At 42.9% G+C, this 18,180-nt stretch overlaps 1 long non-coding RNA gene across 2 annotated transcripts in view; it reads left to right on the top strand.

Annotated features, from left to right (window-relative positions):
* The window catches only part of LOC141573211 (uncharacterized), a 221,010-nt gene that overhangs the window by 158,867 nt on the left and 43,963 nt on the right, over positions 1–18,180 (top strand). The window contains exons 3-5 of one of the 2 annotated variants that reach the window (XR_016021050.1): positions 6,443–7,597; positions 9,253–9,501; positions 12,297–12,575. This is a non-coding gene — a long non-coding RNA (uncharacterized LOC141573211). The remainder of the gene's footprint in view (positions 1–6,442; positions 7,598–9,252; positions 9,502–12,296; positions 12,576–18,180) is intronic. The other variant, XR_016021051.1, reaches the window with a different exon arrangement.

The raw sequence follows: 18,180 nt of genomic DNA, 5'->3' as shown, positions 1-18,180 counted from the left end.
AGCTGAAATATTTGAAGTGAATAGTGTTTGATAGTTAGTGCAGATGGGGAGCAGGCAGCTGGGCCCTGGCATTGCTGGGCCGAGAGCTGCTGCCCCTTGCTCAGTAAGGTCTTTTGTCAGCCACTCAACAAGACATGTCCCCCAGGCAGTTCATCCCCCTGCCTCCCCCTGAGTAATACACACACCACACACATAGAGCCATCACTTATACAAATAGCCACGAGCACCTTGGGATGGCTGTTCAGCTCGTGAGAACACAGACGCCCTGGAGAGTCCAGAAGGGACCTGCACCTTGAGGTCCCAGCTATTCTGCAGGTACTTCTCTAACTGGCCCTCCAGGGGCTTCCTCTGCAGGCAAAATGCCGGTGGCAATCGGGGCCAGGGTGTGATGTGGGAGGGGACCTGCACTTTGCCTGGCTTAGCAAGAAGTGTCCTCTGGATCAGGGCAAGGGGTGGGTCCCACGTAGTGCTGGGGCTGGGTGGTGTAGGGGGAAGTATGCAACGCATTGTCCGCTCCCCTGCTCCTTCTGGTAGACCTGGCAACAATGTAAAAGAGAGAGGGTTTGGGGTGCAGTGCACTCCCCAGTGCACCCACACATCACTCTCACATTTACTGAAGACTCCTGGAAAGAAATGCATAAGATAGGCTTAAAATTATTTTGACGAAGGTAGGGAAAATGCCTCCTATAGGACTGAGTGGGAAACAGCAGTTTGCAGAATTGTACATACCACGGTTCTGACTATGTGGAGAGGATACCCTGCCACATGCGTGAGAAAAACAGGAATGGATAAAGCACAACAATTTTCTCTGTTCTGTGGGATTATCGGTGGTGTTTCGTTTTCTCTTCACAACTTTCTGCTGCTTCTAATTTTTCTATCATGAGCATTCTCACTTTTACCAACAGAAAATGTCTCTAAACCATTAAAAAATATGCTAAATACTTCTTTCCAGAGTGACAATTACAGATAAGACAGTTATGTATGTGTGTGTGTGGACTTAATCTAGATACATGCACCATGCACATATATAAATAAATGCAAATAATGTATATACCCACATGTGTCTATGACTGTATATGACTATATATATATATATATATATTTATAGACTGATTAACTTCAAAGACCCACCAATACAGAGAATTGACCTATCGGTAAACCCACAGAAATATGCAGAAATATGTCACACCCAGAAGGTAGGGTCTGTCTTCATTTTCTAGGGTTAAGTGACTGTTGCAAAATCATCCATTTACTCTTCGTTCACGGCCATCTTGACAAAATGAAATGGGGAAGCTCCTGCCTGGAGCAGAAGCTGTGTGTCACCATGGTGACAATGATGTTAATTGATATTTGTGCCTGAGGGCAGCATCTCTCTCCTCTTCCTCCTCCCAAGTGAGAAATTGCACTTCACATAGATGGACCAGGACAAGGTTGGATGTTTTCTTTGGGGGCAGCGCAAGCCCAGTCAGGTATATGGCGTGGCTCCCCAGCCTCTTCTGCCTGTCGCCAGCCAGTGCCCCCTCTCACAGGTACCCCCTCGTGCTGTGTGCCGCCTGAGCATCCCCCTATGGGGAAGAGCCTTTGGGAGGCCCCGCTGGCAGCCCCCAGCACTCCTCCTCCACACCCGACAGCTCTCAGGACAGGCACCTCAGTGCATATCCCTCTGTCACCAGGATGGGTCTGTGCAGGCAGGGTGCAGCCTGTAAGGAGTGGAGGGCTTCACTGTGCATGACCTAATCCTCAAAGACGCAGCAGGTTGGGCTCCAGAGGACAAGGGGAAGGGATGCTCCGCCAGACATCTGAATATCCCCCTTGAAGTTTCTGCATCCTTTGAAGTTCTTAAAAGTGTGATTCCACCTTTGGTATTACCTGTGGGGGAATGGTATTCTCCCTTAAATCACATGTTAAACAATCATTCTGAATATTTTCTTTGGAGAGCTTTTGCTTTTTTCCTTGTTCATTCTTGTAAGACAACATTGGTGTGTGAGTGTGTGTGTGTGTTTAAGAAAAACAGTTGTTCACTCCAATAACTCACTGGCAGGAGGGAGGCTGCCAGTATGTATTGGGTGACTTTTAGCCCATCCGTCTGTTCAATCACTTATTCATTCATTCAAAGCATGTGATTCAAAGATTACTTGTAACTAGATGCATAATGGGCTTGGAAATCTAAGTTATAGTCAAAAGATATGTCTACTTTCTGCTATATAGTGTATTATAGCCCTTTCTTAGCAGAACAATAATTCATTATAAATATTTCTATTTCAAAAATAAATATTGGACTCTCCAACCAAAATTTAAATTAGCGTGGGCCCAATGAAAAAGTTTCAGTCTTTGTCAGGACTATGGGTAATAAAAGAGAGGAACCCAATTCCATCCTAGCTTACAGCAAAAGAGGGAGTCCATCTGTCCCCATATTGGGAATTGCAGGGTTATGGGCTTTAAACACTCAGGTTCTGCTGGATCCAGGGGCTTGGATCACATATGAGTTCTGTCTCTCTCTCTCTCTCTCTCTCTCTCTCTCTCTCTCTCTCTCTCTCTCTCTCTCTTTCTTTCCCACTCCTCCCTCCCTCCCTCCCCCTCTCTTTATAGCTAAAAATATAATACAGGAAGCTTACAAACCATATCCTTACAGCTCTATTGTTCCAAATTGATGAGACATACACCCTGTCTCTCAACATCCATATAGCAAATCTCAAGAAAGATGACCATTTCAAAGCCAGTCACTCTGACTTGTGAATAGAAGGCTTGGATGGCCCATCGGGATTGCATGACCCCTTCTGCATTTGGGGTCATGCGGAGTGTTGGTGGGGTTGAGTGCTATAGCGTGGGGCACTGGTGGGGGGACAGCACCCTGAGATTTGTAGATATATCAGGATCCCATGGAATGGAGGAAACATGGTTCCTTAAAGGAAAAGTAAGGTATGCTTACCTGAAGAAGGGGGAAGGAATATCAGATGGACAAATAATCTCTCAGAGCTTCACTGTAAAATGTACCTGAAAAGGAATAGGTCCTGTTGAAAATAATTCCAGGAAACTGAAAATGAGAACAGAGAAAACAACTGAGATGATTTAACCGTGTTGAATAGAGCAGATCAAGTACATACATCGGCTCAAGAGAGTTTGCTCCAGAAAGTACCTTCACAGTGAGAATCCAAGAATGATGGTATCGTGTTTAAAATGCTTGTTTTCATAAAACAGAGTCTAAACAGCTTTAGAGTCAAAACAACTTTTCCTGGAACTGAGGTATTTTTCCCCCCAAGAAGTCCAAATTTAATTAAGATGGGATAAAGAGCATCTGGACGTTCCTGAGCTTACAGCTTGACGTACGTTAGCCACAAAGGCCGTCGTATGTTCTTAGGAGATGAGTCTTGCTTTCCTTTCTGATGGGCTTTGTCCTTGAGTCGGGGAGGGTGGAGCGATTGCTAGAACTTGTCACATGTCCATCACCATTACCCACTTCTCTGCTTTAGGGGTTCTGCACTTGGGGCCAGAGAAAAACCCAGGGCTTCGCAAAAGTATTCAAAAGGCTCTTCAAAGTCACTGGGCTCTGAAGGGGGGTTTCTGTCACCAACTGACTCTTGGCTGTCCTGCTTTACACAGTTTTATGACTTCTGCTTCCATCAGTTATCCTGTTTTATGGCTGCAAATGATAAGATAAATTGGGTCTTCTCTCCCTTCCCCCCGCCCCCCTAGTGTCACAGGTTAGAGGATTCCCTGCTGGTCTGTAAGCCACCACAGCAGATCATTCCGCAAGCCCAGGCCCTCTCAGACTTCTTGTCACCTCAGCCAGTAACAGCTTATGCAGGCAGAATATTGAACTCCAGAGCCTCTCTGTCTCAGAGGACAAGAGACTAAGCTGGAGCCAATTCTGAAATGGATTTAGCAAAGCTGTCTCCTGCAGAGATCCCACCATGCCTTTCAGACAAGGCCACAGTCCCTTCTGATCCTGTGTGGGCAATTTCCTCCTACATCTAAAAGTCTATCAGCTTTGTGACTGGGACAAGTCACTTCCCCTCTCTGGGCTCATCGATGAAGCAGACAGGATGGATGAGGTGATTTCTGTGTCCCTTCCAGTTCTAACAGCCTGCAATGTTATGATACCTTGATGTTATAACCCACAACCATAATATGGGGGTGTTCTCTACCCCATAACTCTCTCTGGTGTCTGTCAGATAATGGCCAGCGTACCCTCACCCCAGAGGCTATGACTGCAGTAACAGGAAAAAAGGCAAGGACAGACAGAGGGACAGGCACCAGCTCTATTCAGATTAAACTTGGTAAGGTTAAGTCAGTAGCATCGTTATAATGTGGTCATTTCTTTCTCCTTCTTCCCGCTGGGATTAAAGCTTGTGTGCTGACTGTTGAAAAATCAGTCATTAACAGCCAGGAAATGACTTCCCCATCCATCAGAACACTGCTCAGCCATGTTTCAGCTTTTTTCTCCTTTCCCTGTGTAATTATTCTCATCCACCACTGATTACAGTTTATAATAGCCATAATTCTCTCCGAATCAATCATTACTTTACTTTACCACGGGGTTACCAGTAGAAACATGAGGGAATGCAGATACCCCTGGCTGGGTTTTATTTTTTTGGAAATTGCCTGCTTTCGTCTGGATCTCATTTAATCATCTGGATGTTCAAAGAAATGCTAAGATTTTAATTCAAAGGCTTTTTTTTTTCTACTTGCCCTTATCTCCCTTTCCTATTTTTTTTAAAGAGGAAACGATGACTGGTTAAATTAAGGTAATATTGTGCAAAATCTGCCAGTGATGGTGTTCAGAGTGATTGGTGGGAGACATGCTGGGGATTCTCGTCATGAATCCATATGTTTCTTTGGTACTTTACCTCCCTGAAGGTTGTTCAGGCTACCATCCTGTATGATTTCCTGGAAGGTTCGAGAATTGTTATTTCCCTCCATGGACCGATGAAGGAAAAAATTCCTATTGAAGTTTTTTTCTTAGACATTCTGGAAAGGTATGACAATCAGTCATTTACACCTTAGCGAGAATTTAAGGCAGTTCCGTTTTACTCAGTACACTTACCATGTTCCATATCCTGAGCCAGCGCTTGGGTGAGTTTTTGAAAAAATGAATATGATCTAGTTTTTACATCATATGAATATGATCTAGTGTTTGCTCACATGGGGGCTGGAAGTAGTAGGCAGATAAACATATACATAGCGATTCCAGCATTCATCACCTGTACCTTGGATTATTGCGGTACAGTGCGCAGTGGGAGAATGAGAAGAAGAGACTATTTATACACTACAATCTTAGAATTCCTAAAGGAACTGTGATGTCAGCTGAACCTTTGAAGAGGGGAAGGACTTGAACAAGCAGTCATTCCAGGAGGGACAGCAGAACTCACTCACAAAGGCCTGGTAGGGGAAGAGGGGAAAAGAGAGACCAAGGCTGGGCGGGAAAGGCCTGGGGCAGTGGAATGGCCCGAGGCCACAGGACAGGGTGAAGCCCAGGCCAAAGCCCAGCGGCTGGCTGCAGCATCAAGTGACCCCCAGGAAAGCTTTGGAGAACCCTATGTACTCATCTCAGGCAGTTCTTGCCGAGATGGCATTGACAAACAGAAGCGGATAGGGCAAGACATCACATAATTCGAAATATATTGCTGGAAATGTGACCTTGTGGCTGATGAAGTTGGGGACCTACTAGTTACAAGGATGAGTGGAGTAATTGTGTAATATTAGACCCTGAGCAAAAAAACAAAAAGGTCTTTTCAAACCCAAACAAAACCAGATTGAAGTGAATCTCTAACAGAAGAAGTTTTATTTTATTTTTTTTTAATTTTTAAATGCTAACATAATATTTTGGAAGTACTGGATCAGCAACAACAGCAAATGTTCTGAGACCTATTTACACAAAGGAACGGTTGTGTCCGCGGTGAGAATGAGGGCAGCACCGTTGACCTTGCATCCTTCCTTACTGGTCCATGGTTGGTTTAGTGGGGAACCTGTGAACTCTCAGAAGGCTCCTTTCACCCTCATTTGCCATACTGGCCATATAGAAGAGACATGCAATAATTTATGCAGCAAAAGCCCAGGGGTCTACAGCCAGGGGGAAAAATGTTCCAGGTAGTTACTAATCTGGAAGTTATTTTCTTTCTCCAAACAGCCAGGGTGGTCCATATCAGTGGTTTCCAGCTTTTTTATTTCATGAGCCAGTAAAATTTAAAAAATTTTTTAAATCTGGGTGGTAATGGGGAGGGGGAGAAACATGGGTTTGCGTACTTTTTATTTTGCCAAGTTAGGGCATAAAAAGTAACCACTCCCATCTACTCTCTATTGTTTCACACATATAAAAAAATACATCTTGATGCCCAAAACATAAGTAAACCGTAATCTCAGCATAGAGGATAGTCCTTTCCATTAAAAGCTTTCTTGAAAAACGTCTCACTTCATTGTCCGTACTTTTCTCACTTTACCACAGAATGCCCAGCAAGGACCCCCTGAGAAGTTCTGATCTGTGTGAGTCTTCTCTGCAGCTGCTAGAAGATAACTCAGAGCGAGACACAGTTCTGAGGTCACTTCTCTGGACACACATTAGAAGAAATGGAAGGAACCACCTCACTTTCCAGCATTGTCCAAATTCATTAGGGAGCAAATCAGGGCTGCAGTCTCAACTTAAGCTCATGTGTGATATTTGAAAACAGCAGGAGACAGGCTGGGAAGTCTGTCTTTTCAATTAATATATCAGCCCTGTTATGGAGCCTGTTATGGCCCAGCCTATTAGGCTGTTTGTGAATGAGGGCCTGTGGGGCTCAGAAGAACTGGCCAGAAATATCTCCTTTTTATGTCACTCTTGGCTAAGGTTTTCATTAATCCCCAGAATGGGGGTAGAGGGAAGGAAAGGATTGATGGCTAATAATAATTATTACTGAATACCTACTCTGATCCTATCCATATTACATACGTATGTATACTGAAGAGCTACTATGTTCTATGCCAAGACCTTCACCTATACCGTCTCTTTTAATGCTCAAGACAAGTTTATGAAATGGGTATTCAACACAACTGTCAAAATTACCAATTTGACAGCAAATTACTATTTGCTGTCAAAATTACCAATGTGCTCAAACTGTATTCTTCCAGGTTAACCAGGCCTGCCCACTAGGGTTTTAGTACGTTATATGCCCCAAACCATCATTCTTCTCTCACAGAGGTGCCCCTGGAATAGGATTTGATAAACTAATTCTCACTAAAGTGCCAATGATTGGTACGGTCTACCTAGTTCTTTCAAAGAAATGCAACAGGGATGCATTTACTTAATCCAAAAGAATATGGCTGTAAGGTGAAACTTCAGGCATGAGTGGCAAACAAAGAGGGGTATATCTGGAGCTAGAGCGGACTTTTTGGTCCCCCTTAAATAATAGCCGCCTCTGGCAGGTGGCCATATGTTTGTCATTTAAACAACAAATAATACTATCAGCAAACAAGTCTTGGAACATGTGAAAGCATGTATTAAAACACCAGCCAACCAAAAAAAAAATAAATAAAAAAAAATCCCAGGATGTCACCTGAATTCCTGTTCAAGTTGCTCAAAGATGGAAAGAATAATTGAGGATGCGTCAGTAACACCTGGCAGGTAAACAAGGAGTTTAACATTAATGTTGTGAAAAAAAGAAGAGGGAAGGAGGAAAAAGTGAATTACAAGAAGGATCTAAGCATAAAAGGCAAATCTTTGGTGTCCCCCAAACACCTTGGATCCAGGGAACCAATTGTGGGAGGAATGTGCAAGATTTAATAGAGAAACTAACCCAGGTGCCCTGTGGAGAGGGAGTGGGTGCTGAAATGCAGTCCACACTCCCCTCACCAGTCCCTGGATTTTTGTACACAGGTATGTTCCCCAACAGAAGCGCCTCGTTCTATTACATGCACCTGGAGGGAACGCTGCTTCCTAATGGGTCTGTCAGAAGAGCGCTCCCTTAATTTACACAAAGATTTCTAATAGGCCAGCAGCAGCCCTAGGACCAATCCCACTTAATCTGTGGTCTGTATGCAGAAAATTTAAAAGCAAGAAGAGCCAAAGGGAGAAGAATCTCATAGGAATTCAGATCTAGACCCCACAGGGAAGGCACCTCCCAAAAAGCAAGCAAAGGGATCATCATTGGTAAAAGAAATACATTCAATGGGTCTCTGAAAATTTTCCATGGTATCGGGTCACTAATTACCAGTCACCAATGGCTGGGAACAGGCAAAAATGAAGTGACCTATCTTTCCTTCCTGCAAGGATCCACCTGTAATTGGGAAACAATGTGAAAGAAATCAGAGCATAAGGCAAAAGGGGTAGCTCTTGAAATCTACAAGCCAAAGAAGTCAGCCTGTTTAATTTTGCTAATTTAATGTGAAAGTGAGATAGATTCTTTGAAACCTTGACAGCTAGCTTTCTGGGAAGGTATCTAATATTGGACATAAAAATGAAGACATGAATCGATGAGACTCATTAATATTCATAGACAGCAGATTAAGGTTGGTGGGGAAAATTATTTATGAAACAGGGGTATTGTCTTCTTTTCACCGAAAGGATTTTGTTTGGAGAGGATAGAATTGGGTGGCAGGGCTATAACAGATTAGGTATGAATGTGCAGATTTCTGGGTTTAGCTCCCAAACAACAGACTCTAAAGCATCTGCAAGCAAAAGATGTGCTGGGCTGAGAACAGTAACTGCTTCAGTAACACACACCAGTAGGTGTAATACGGTTCAGACACCACGACCGTGATGGAAAGCGCTTGGAAGGAAATGAAAGGATGGACGGAGAGTGTGGTTATATAACAAAGGAACAGGCTGAAAGCAAAACGGGGTTTAGCTGATGTCGAGAAAGGTCGGGGGATAAACTATGGAAGATTCTTTTTTTAATTTATGTATGTGGGGGTGGAGGATAGCATAAAATAGAATAATATAATATGTAATTTACAATTTCTTTTCTCACATTAAATATGTATTTGTGGTGCCGCCTTTGTGTTAGAAACCTTTGTGTCATTTCTGACTCTAGTTAGTATGTGCTATGTTCTAATCTAATAAAGATGAGAGAAAGAGTCAAGGAGTTAGAACTCAGATCCTCAAATAAACTCTGTTAACAGGACTCTGTACTTACACAATTTGAGGATTTATTGCTAGTCCTTTATCTCCCTGAACCCTTTCCTCCTTTATCTTTCCAATCCTTTACAGACGTGGGAATAAGCTGTTTTGAGTTGGTGAAATTTTAAAGTGACGGTGAATTTTTGTTTGTTTGTTTTCAGAATTCAGCATTGAGAATGGCAAAGTGAACACCTTAGAATAAGACCTTGCATTGTTCCCTAGGGCATACAAAACAACATGGATTTTCTTTTTTAAAGGAGTTTTCTGTTGATTGCACTTCAAAAACTTCAGTCCTCTATGCATCGGCCCAGCTCATTATAGTTTGCTTGGTTGCCATAATGTTGTAAATATAATTGAAGACGAGAAAATAGTGTTCCTTTTTAGATCGTCTGCCCACAAGGCTTAATCAGGTAAGATCTCCAGGCCAATTTAAAACTTTTTTTCTTTTTTTTTTTTTTGGTAGATATAAACAGATGGAATTGAGAAAAATGTGTTCTCAGGACTTTGACAGGCCAGTCTGTGAGGATGGGAGACCTGGAACTGAGTCTAAGCAGAGCTTTGTGCAAAACAACACAGCAGGGCCAAAAGGAGGTACAAAAACAGGGTCTGAAAGCTGGAAGAATCCTTAGCCATAATCCGCCCTAATCTCTTCATTTTGAAAGTGTAGAAAAAGATTGAAAAAAGGTTCGGCCAAACGGATAGAGTACGTGGTACATCCATGTCTGAGTTCCTGGCTTGTCTTGTTTTTCCCAAATCTCACAATTAACGTGTGTACAAAGAAAGGAGTTGCATACAAAATGAGTTATCTTTACACATTTACTCTGCATCTCCCAGTTTCTACCCTGGAGAAGAACAGGGGTTGGTGGTGTTATTTGCGGCACTCAGGGTACACTTGTGTGCGATTTGGTTGTTGCAATTCTGTCTCAATTTTTAAAATTAAAAAAGGAAAAATAAAAACAATAAGAAGTGGAAGGGCTTGATAAAGTTGTTTAGCAAGGACCATAACCCAGGCCGCCTCCTCTGAAGGAAATGCCCTTTCTATTCCTAGGGGCTCTTCTCAGAATCACATTTTAAATATTATACATGGAACGAAAAAGAGAACCAATTACCTTCAAGTGCAGTTATCAAAATATTTTTTCAAAACCCAATTTGCGATCTAATAATCTATGTGCTTCCATAATCACACACTAAGTAACAAACAAGAACTAGCAGCTATCTGACAACTACTGTAATTTCAAAGTCCAGATGAACGTATGTGCTTTTACAAGATGTCTGCAACTTGTCATGTGATGTGAAATCTGTGATTTCCATTATTGACAAAATCACAGATACTAATATTGGTTTGTTGCCAACACTCATAATAGAAGGATACACTATGTTTCAGTTAGAAGGTAGTGAAAATAGACATACAATTTTTGTTTCATATCCAAGATCATAGACCCTCAAATTCTAGGCATGAGGCCACTTGGGGGTTCATAGACCCCAAGTTAAGAATCCCCACATTGCACCACCTTGGAGGGCATCCAGGAAAGAGTGCAAAGGACTCCAAATGCTTGACAAGCCATTATTCCTTAGGGAGCGTGATTTCCAATCTCAACAGCTAGCAAATAGCAACAGTAACACCTAAAGTAGACTTCGTGTTATTCTATGAAGAGCTCACCATAAACTATCAACTTAGTCAGCAGACACATCTCCTAAATGCAATAGGTTTCACTGTGTTTGTGTCAACTACCTTCTGATTGTAAGGAACACTAGTGTGGTGTTTTGGAAACAATTTTGTGGTTCTTTTTCCTGATGGGGATGGTGGTGGCTTTCGTGAGATACCAGTGTGATCATCGATGCCTGTTCCTGAGCCCAGATGGGGAGCAGTGGTGACCATCTCACCCCATTAACCCCCAGCCCTAAAAGCTGAGCCCTTTTGCCTAGACCTGCAGCCTATGACAGAATGCCATCTGTGGCCATCCAGCGCCTTGGCTTAGCAATTCAGCCAGGTGGGAAAATTCTATACCAAACGTGTGGTGTTAACACATAAGGTAAATTAGCCAATGCAGGCTTCCGGTGTGGTTATTCCTTTTAACAGCAAATCCCATTGTTTATCAGCATCACAATATGCTACCAGTGAGATGCAGTTTATTAAGAAGCTATCATTTGGAGAAAGATATTAACATGTAGAATTACCTCAGAAACACAATATTTTCTTGTTTAAAATACCATTAAGCTCTGCTTTTTAATTTAACTCAAGCTCTTCAGATGCCCCCAGCACTAATGGAAACTTACAGTGAAGCTTCCAAAAACTGCCATCATCCCAGGATTTGATCTGCTCGGTGCCACAAGACAAATTGCTTCCCCAGCTCTGTGGCTTTCACTCCGAGGTGCCAGGGAATGGCACCTCACCATGCAGTCTGTTAGTAGGTATCTGACCAACAGGTGGCTGCCCTCTCACCTTGGGTGTTGGTCCCCTGCCTTTGGTCATTTGCCTTTAATTAGTTAGCAAAGGTAACTCCCCAACCCAAACAAGCAAGGGAATGTGGCTTCTGGAACTTCAGGCTCTGAGTTGTTCTCCTCCGTATACAATACAGATGATGCAAATGTGACATGTATGACCTGCAGATATGTATACAGTGATGTGTGTGACTCTCCTGGAACCTGGCTCTTCTCTCCAGTCCAAAAACCAACCCCCACCCCTGCACCCTAAACTCCATGATTGTCAGATCCTTCAGGATCAGGTAAAGGACCTGCCCCGTGCTGAAAGCCCTCTAGGCAGGGGGTCAGTCCCATTAACCAATGACTTATCTTAGCTGCAACTACATTTTCTGCACAAACATCTTCCCTTACAATGGAAAGAATAAGGAAGTCATTCGCCCTCTCTTGGCTCTCACTCAGGCAAAGAGGGAACTGAAATGGTGAATTTCTACTCTCACCTGCAAGCTTTTGGGACCCTCAGAGCCTGGGGTCTGCTGAGCCTCCTGGCTCGTAAGCCTGACTTGGGAATCAGAGAAGCAGGAAGTACAGTTGTGGCGGGATGCTGCCCACCATTCCCCTCTGCCTGTCCAGGAAAGTGAGGAGAGCCCAAAACAATCAGCCAACAGGATCAACTGTCTGTTTCCCAGTACAAGCTGCCGCAAAATGCAAAGGAGCCAGGCAGCTGAGAAAAACATGGATAATCCTGACTGTTCCCATTTCCTCAATCTCAATTTTTTCACAGTGCCTTCCCCACAGCTGCTATTCAAACAAGCAGAGGACCTGCTGGGCCATGGAAATGGCCTTGGCTTTGGAATGGGAAGACCTGGGTTGAGTCCTGGTTCCTGCATCAGCTGGTGGTATGACCTTGACCAAGTCCTGGGCAGAGCAGTCTCGTGGAACTAAAGTGCCCCCTTGGCAAACGGGATCATTAGAAGGCCTTGCGCTTGACGGTGGTGATGAGGTTCCAGTTGCACCATGCAGACATGACAGCCAATTATGGGCCGCAACTGCTATTACAGAGGTGAGGACTTTTCCTTTCTCTCCTAATTCAACAACCCCGTGATCGTCCCAAGAGAGCCCCTCTCCTCCCAGCTCTCCTGCCTCGCTGTTTCCAGCATTTGCCGGGGCCACCCAAGGCCCAGTTAGTGGGGTGCTCAGTGGGGTGAGGGGGGGCGACGAGTCTGTGGTGCTTCCATATCGCCCATGCAGATGGATCAGGCAGGTGAAATTAATGACATTCGGAGCCACTGCAGTGCTCATCTGCTTAACAAGCCAATTTCTAGGACGTTTTCGAAGTTGTTAGCTGGCTGCCAAAAATGAAGATCATTAAAAATAGATTCACAGCTGTTCAGGAAGCCAGAGATATAATTTTACCTTCATTATGCCTTATTGCAGATGTTATTGATTTAATCTCATTGCATTTTACTGTGTAATATCAATTCGTACTGTCTTTGACTTGGAAATCGGGAACTGTATTTATTCTTCTTATTCTCATAGCAGAAGCTATGCTTCAACTGACAGCCACAGACAGTGACACCAGGTTCCAAGGCAGTGGCACCATTCACGCAAGGCCCACTGTGAGGGGATAGAACTATTTAGCACAGCTGACGGAGAGAAAAATCACCTAAACACGGGGCCACTGTTCCTTTTAAGAGTGTGGCTCTGCCCACAAATGATTTAAGTAAATGAAACAATAGAACCTTGGTGTAGCTTGCACGTGACCAAAAAAGTTGGTTCAATGAATCTTTCACTTTTCTGTCAATTCTTTTCTCCTGAAAATCCCACACTGAAACTTGCTGAACTAGAATTTAATCTGAAATAAATTAGGATGCATTAGGATATTGTTTTCCAAGAGGTACTCCTCAGAACATGTGTGTTGAGATCCGCTATGATTTAAAAAAAAAAAAAAAAAAAAAAAAGTTCTGAACTCAAAAAATTTGAGAAACCCTGCATGATGCATCCTCCTTTTAAGGAGTTATAAGATATGGTGGCATATTAAAGTCTCCTGACAGGAAAGAAATTTGGTTGACTTTGTCTCATGCAGCATTTTCCAAACTCACTTGATGCAGAAACGTTTGTTCTTCCCGTCCATTAACATCCCTCAGCGCCGGGGTGCTGGGGCACCCCTTTGGGAATCACCGCGTTAAGAAAGAAGGCCCGGTTCATTCCTAGTGTCCCACACCTTTGCCAATTGCCACTGTTGCCACCATCTTGGACCTAATGAGCCATTCTTGACTTACGAAGGTTTAGTTCACGAACTTTCGCACCTGAACGGCTGCTGCTTCACCTTCCTCCCTTCCCCTTGTTTCACTGCCTCAGCTTCCCAACTCAGGTTCTGTCCCACGCACTCCCAACCTCCTGTCGTCCCACAGCCCCCCACAAACCTGCCCCAGGAGAGCTGGGGCTCCACTTGCCACACCACCACGCTTGTCGCTCAGAAGTACAGCGACGCAACGAGGCCTGCCCCTAATCTATTTTCACTCCTTTCAGTCACTTCTTCAATTAAGTAGCTACACGCTAGAGAGACAGTTTGTTCATACAGCGTACGCCCACGCCTATATGATACCAGGTACGAAATTATTCCGAGTTTGTGCTATTTTTTTGTGACATTAATATGTTTCATGGCCTTGGGCAAGTCACTGAGCCACGGTACCTTAGTGAGCAGTTGGCATAGCTTGCACAGAGGTGGTCAGCTATCTCTGTCTGTATTCATAAGGGCTAAGAAAAGAACTCCATATTTCCAACATTGGTGTTTGAAGGGGTTTCCTACACACCGTTGGGTTTGATGATCTCACACTGGAGTTTTAACCAACTCTAGGGGCCATCATCAAGGATGGCATGACTTAAGGATTTTTATTCCATTTCTGTCCCCTGCCTTGCAGACTTCTAGATGTCGCTAGCTTCCAGGTTAGTGAAGGCCTATGGGAACCTAATATATTTATGTGAATGCCATATATTTCAGAGAAAATAAGACACCTATGATTGTGATGTTTCACATTTGCTGCTAGTTGTCAGGGAATGTCAACAATTCCGTCACTATCTCTCCCTTACCCTCCCCTGCCCTTCCCTACCCCAACTCCACTGATTTCCCCACAACTCAGCCAGTCCCAGGGGTGACTTACCATCCCTCCTCAGGATGACGACTGTGGGTGAAAGTCTAGGTAGGGTTTAAGGCCAGGCCAAGGCTGACCTGATCTCTTTGAACACTTGTTCCTCTTTATTACTAGCTCTTCCATAACAGACACCTGGTGTCCCTCTGCATTTTGAGCTCCCCAGTGCCTGGCGTTTGCCTGTCCATAATCCCACCATGGTGCTCAATGCCTACTTTCCAATTAAGGAATTAGCATCTCTCCGCCAGAAAGAGATGGAGACAGAGTTGGGTTCACAGTCTCCCAACAGACAGATCCACTATGCTGAACAAGTCCTGTTGCATGGGTGTGATTCTGCCAGAGCAGTCAGCTTATTTCTCTGTGTTCAGATTTCATTCTCACAGTAACTCCAGTTGAGTAACATGCATTGCAAAGCTAGCTGGGGCTCACAGCTGCATACGTTGTGTCACTGATTATCCAGATTTGTTTTATGTCGTAGCTTATATACTATATGTGTTCAAGAATTGTGTACGGGGAAAGCAGGGGGCACAACTGTGTTTATATACCCACAAGATCACAGCTGTTCAAATTTGAAAAGGGTCTCTGAGGATATGTAGAGAAATTTTCTTATTTTTATTTTGTATGCATTTATTTATTTTTATAATTTTCTTATTTTCATAATTAGGAATGCAAACTCCAGACAGGGTTATAACTCAGACATACAACTCGTTAACTAAATAATGCTGGAGAAACTCCTCCTTACAGAAATACAAATAGGAGAATCCATTTTCATTTCCTTCATTGATACCTGTTTTTATTTTCAGAGTTTGAGCTATGTTACATTTGGGGGGCTCAAATAGTACTCAGAATTATGTCTCTTTTAAAATCAAACTATGGGACGGCCAGTTAGCTTAGTTTGTTAGAGCACAGCTCTTAACAATAAAGTTGCCAGTTCAATCCCCACGTGGGCCACTGTGAGCTGCGCCCTCCACAACCCGATTGGAACAACTACTTGACTTGGAGCTGACGGTTCCTGGAAAAACACACTTTAAAAAAAAAAAAAAGTTAAAAAAGTAAAATCAAACTAAAATGAAACCTTTAACCAAAACCTAAAGAATCTGAGACAATGATAGACCAAAAAGGACAATTCAATCTGGACTAATCCTTGAATGTCCTGAAAATTACTGCAAAAGCAAACTACAATCTGTGCACAATGAGAAAAATACATTGAGATGAATAATTATTATAGTTCTACTGCTTTTATCATAATTTTATAAAGGCATGACAAACCCAGACATGTTATGAAAAATATAGAAAAACAAAAATGTCTTTTTTACATGACTGAAGCTAACGCATTAACATTGCTACTAAACAAAGGAATAAAAAAATAAGAAATTAAAAACAGACATAAACAAAACTAGCAGAGCGGCGCCACCTAGTGTCCTTTATCTGAAAAATCATCTGACGTTTCCTGCGCCCTCGTGTGGTAAAATTTAGCCTTCCTCATACGCAGGAAAACTAATTCTATAAACATTGGTTTTCTTTCCTCCACTCTGATCGGGTGATGGAAAGAGATAGAATATCAGAAAGATTTCCTAACTTCTATACTTTCACAAAGTATAGAAAAGTGTTACTTTTATAAATTTTCTATATTTTCACTGTTTAAAACCGAACTACAAAGATCCAATTTCCCATTGATAATACAATAGTGTTTCTTTGCACATAATTTCAAGTGAACCTAATCATTAACCTTTAAGAGCTGAATGACCTGAAAAGTCTAAGCCTCTTTGTCGCATGAAATTCTGTTCAGTATGAAGTTTTATGAATACTGTTCCTGTTTCAACATTTTGGTAACATTTCAAAGCCAAAACAAACTTCAATTTTTTAAAAAACTTATTTAAAAGTAAATGTGTGAGGATTTGAGCCAGAAATAAGTGTCATCTTCCCCTGTGCCTCAGTTTACCCATATGAAGTGTGGTAATTGTTTTAGCTCCAGCCTACTTCCTTTGGGGGTAGGGAGTTGGGGGAATTGCCACTGACAAGATCAAACGAGATTAATGTGCATGGATGCTATTGAAGAGTAGAAAGTATATGATTTAGACAAAATTGAGATACTCTGTTTTTCTATTAAGAATGGAAAATTCTAGTGTTGATGTTTAGCATCAACACTGTCTATGAGGTAAGAGAAAAAAAAATCAGTGAACAAGGAAACTAGAAGATCTGGAGTAGTCTCATGACTTACCCTTGGATAAGTCATTTAAGTCTGGATATCAGCCCTTTTATTCTATAAAATGAGGATAGTTTGGACTATATGATCCATAGGGCCTGTTCTGGCTCTGACATCCTACTATTAGATAATACAATTGCATTCTCCCTGCCGTTGTCCCAGCACAGGCCCTCGTTACCTCTTATCCGGACTATTGCAATATCTTCCTAACACATCTCTCCCAGCTCCAATCTATCCAGCTGAGTAATCAGGGAAGATGGGTCTTTCCAGCATAAATCTTCCTAAAGTGTAAGTCCAATCATCCTATTCCCCTGCCTAAAGGTCTGAAATGACTCCCCATGGCATTTTGCAGGGCAACCAGCATTTATCAGCATCTGCTCTATGCCAGACAGTATAATCGGTGCTTCTGTGCCCAGTGTTATTACATCCACACGATGACACATGAGATAGACAGGATATGCACTGTCTTCAGGGAGGAAAAAGCTGAGGCTCCCAGAGTTTCGGGGAACTGTGTCAAGTTCCAGTGAGGGAGTGAAGAGCGTGGGATGTGAATCTGGGCCTCTGGTTCCAAAATTCCTGGTCTTTATGAGTGGTTAAGGAGTAGATTTTGGAGCCAGAAATAGTTGGGTTGGAATCCAAGCTCTGCCAAACATTGTTCCACAGTGTGTAACCTTGGGATGTTTCCTAACCTCCCTATGCCTCAGTTTCCTCAACTGTAAAATAGGGACAATATCAGTATGTATCTCGCAGGGAGTTCATGCATGTTAAGCACTGGAACAGCACCTGCCACAGGTGCTTAGGAAGTGTTTTGTGTTAGTATTACAACACTTTCTCACTGAACTAAGTAAAAAGTTCCTCCCTTAACATTCGAAGTGCTTCTAAACGTGGTTCTAACTGGCCTTATGCCTTTTCTTCTGCTACTTTCCTGAGAGTACAATACCTTATTGTTCCAATTCCCCTCCCCCAAACACTTGCAAGTGTGTTGTGCTTCCTCCAGGTCTCTGCTTTTGCTGTTGCTGTTCTTCTACCTATTCAGAAAGTTCATTGCCTCTCTACCGACCCCTAGCGGCATGACAGGCATATGCCACGCAAGCACTAAATATTAGGTATTAATCAATACGATGGTTTTCAATGGTATTATTAGTAATATCCTTCAAATATCAATCCCAAAGCCACCTCCTTCACGAATCTTTTCCCAATCACCACAGGCCTGAGATACCATCTTCCTCTAAGCTGTCTCAGGCGTTTACCCAACCGACCCCCCAGGCCACCTCTCACACTCTCGGGCTATTCTGTCCAATACAGTGGCC

The sequence above is a fragment of the Rhinolophus sinicus genome, chromosome 4 (assembly GCF_057876585.1).
Source record: "Rhinolophus sinicus isolate RSI-liver-muscle chromosome 4, RSI-T2T, whole genome shotgun sequence".
In the NCBI taxonomy this organism is placed as follows: Eukaryota; Metazoa; Chordata; class Mammalia; order Chiroptera; family Rhinolophidae; genus Rhinolophus; species Rhinolophus sinicus.
Note: the sequence above shows the minus strand (reverse complement) of the source record. Positions and strands in the feature narration are given on the sequence as shown.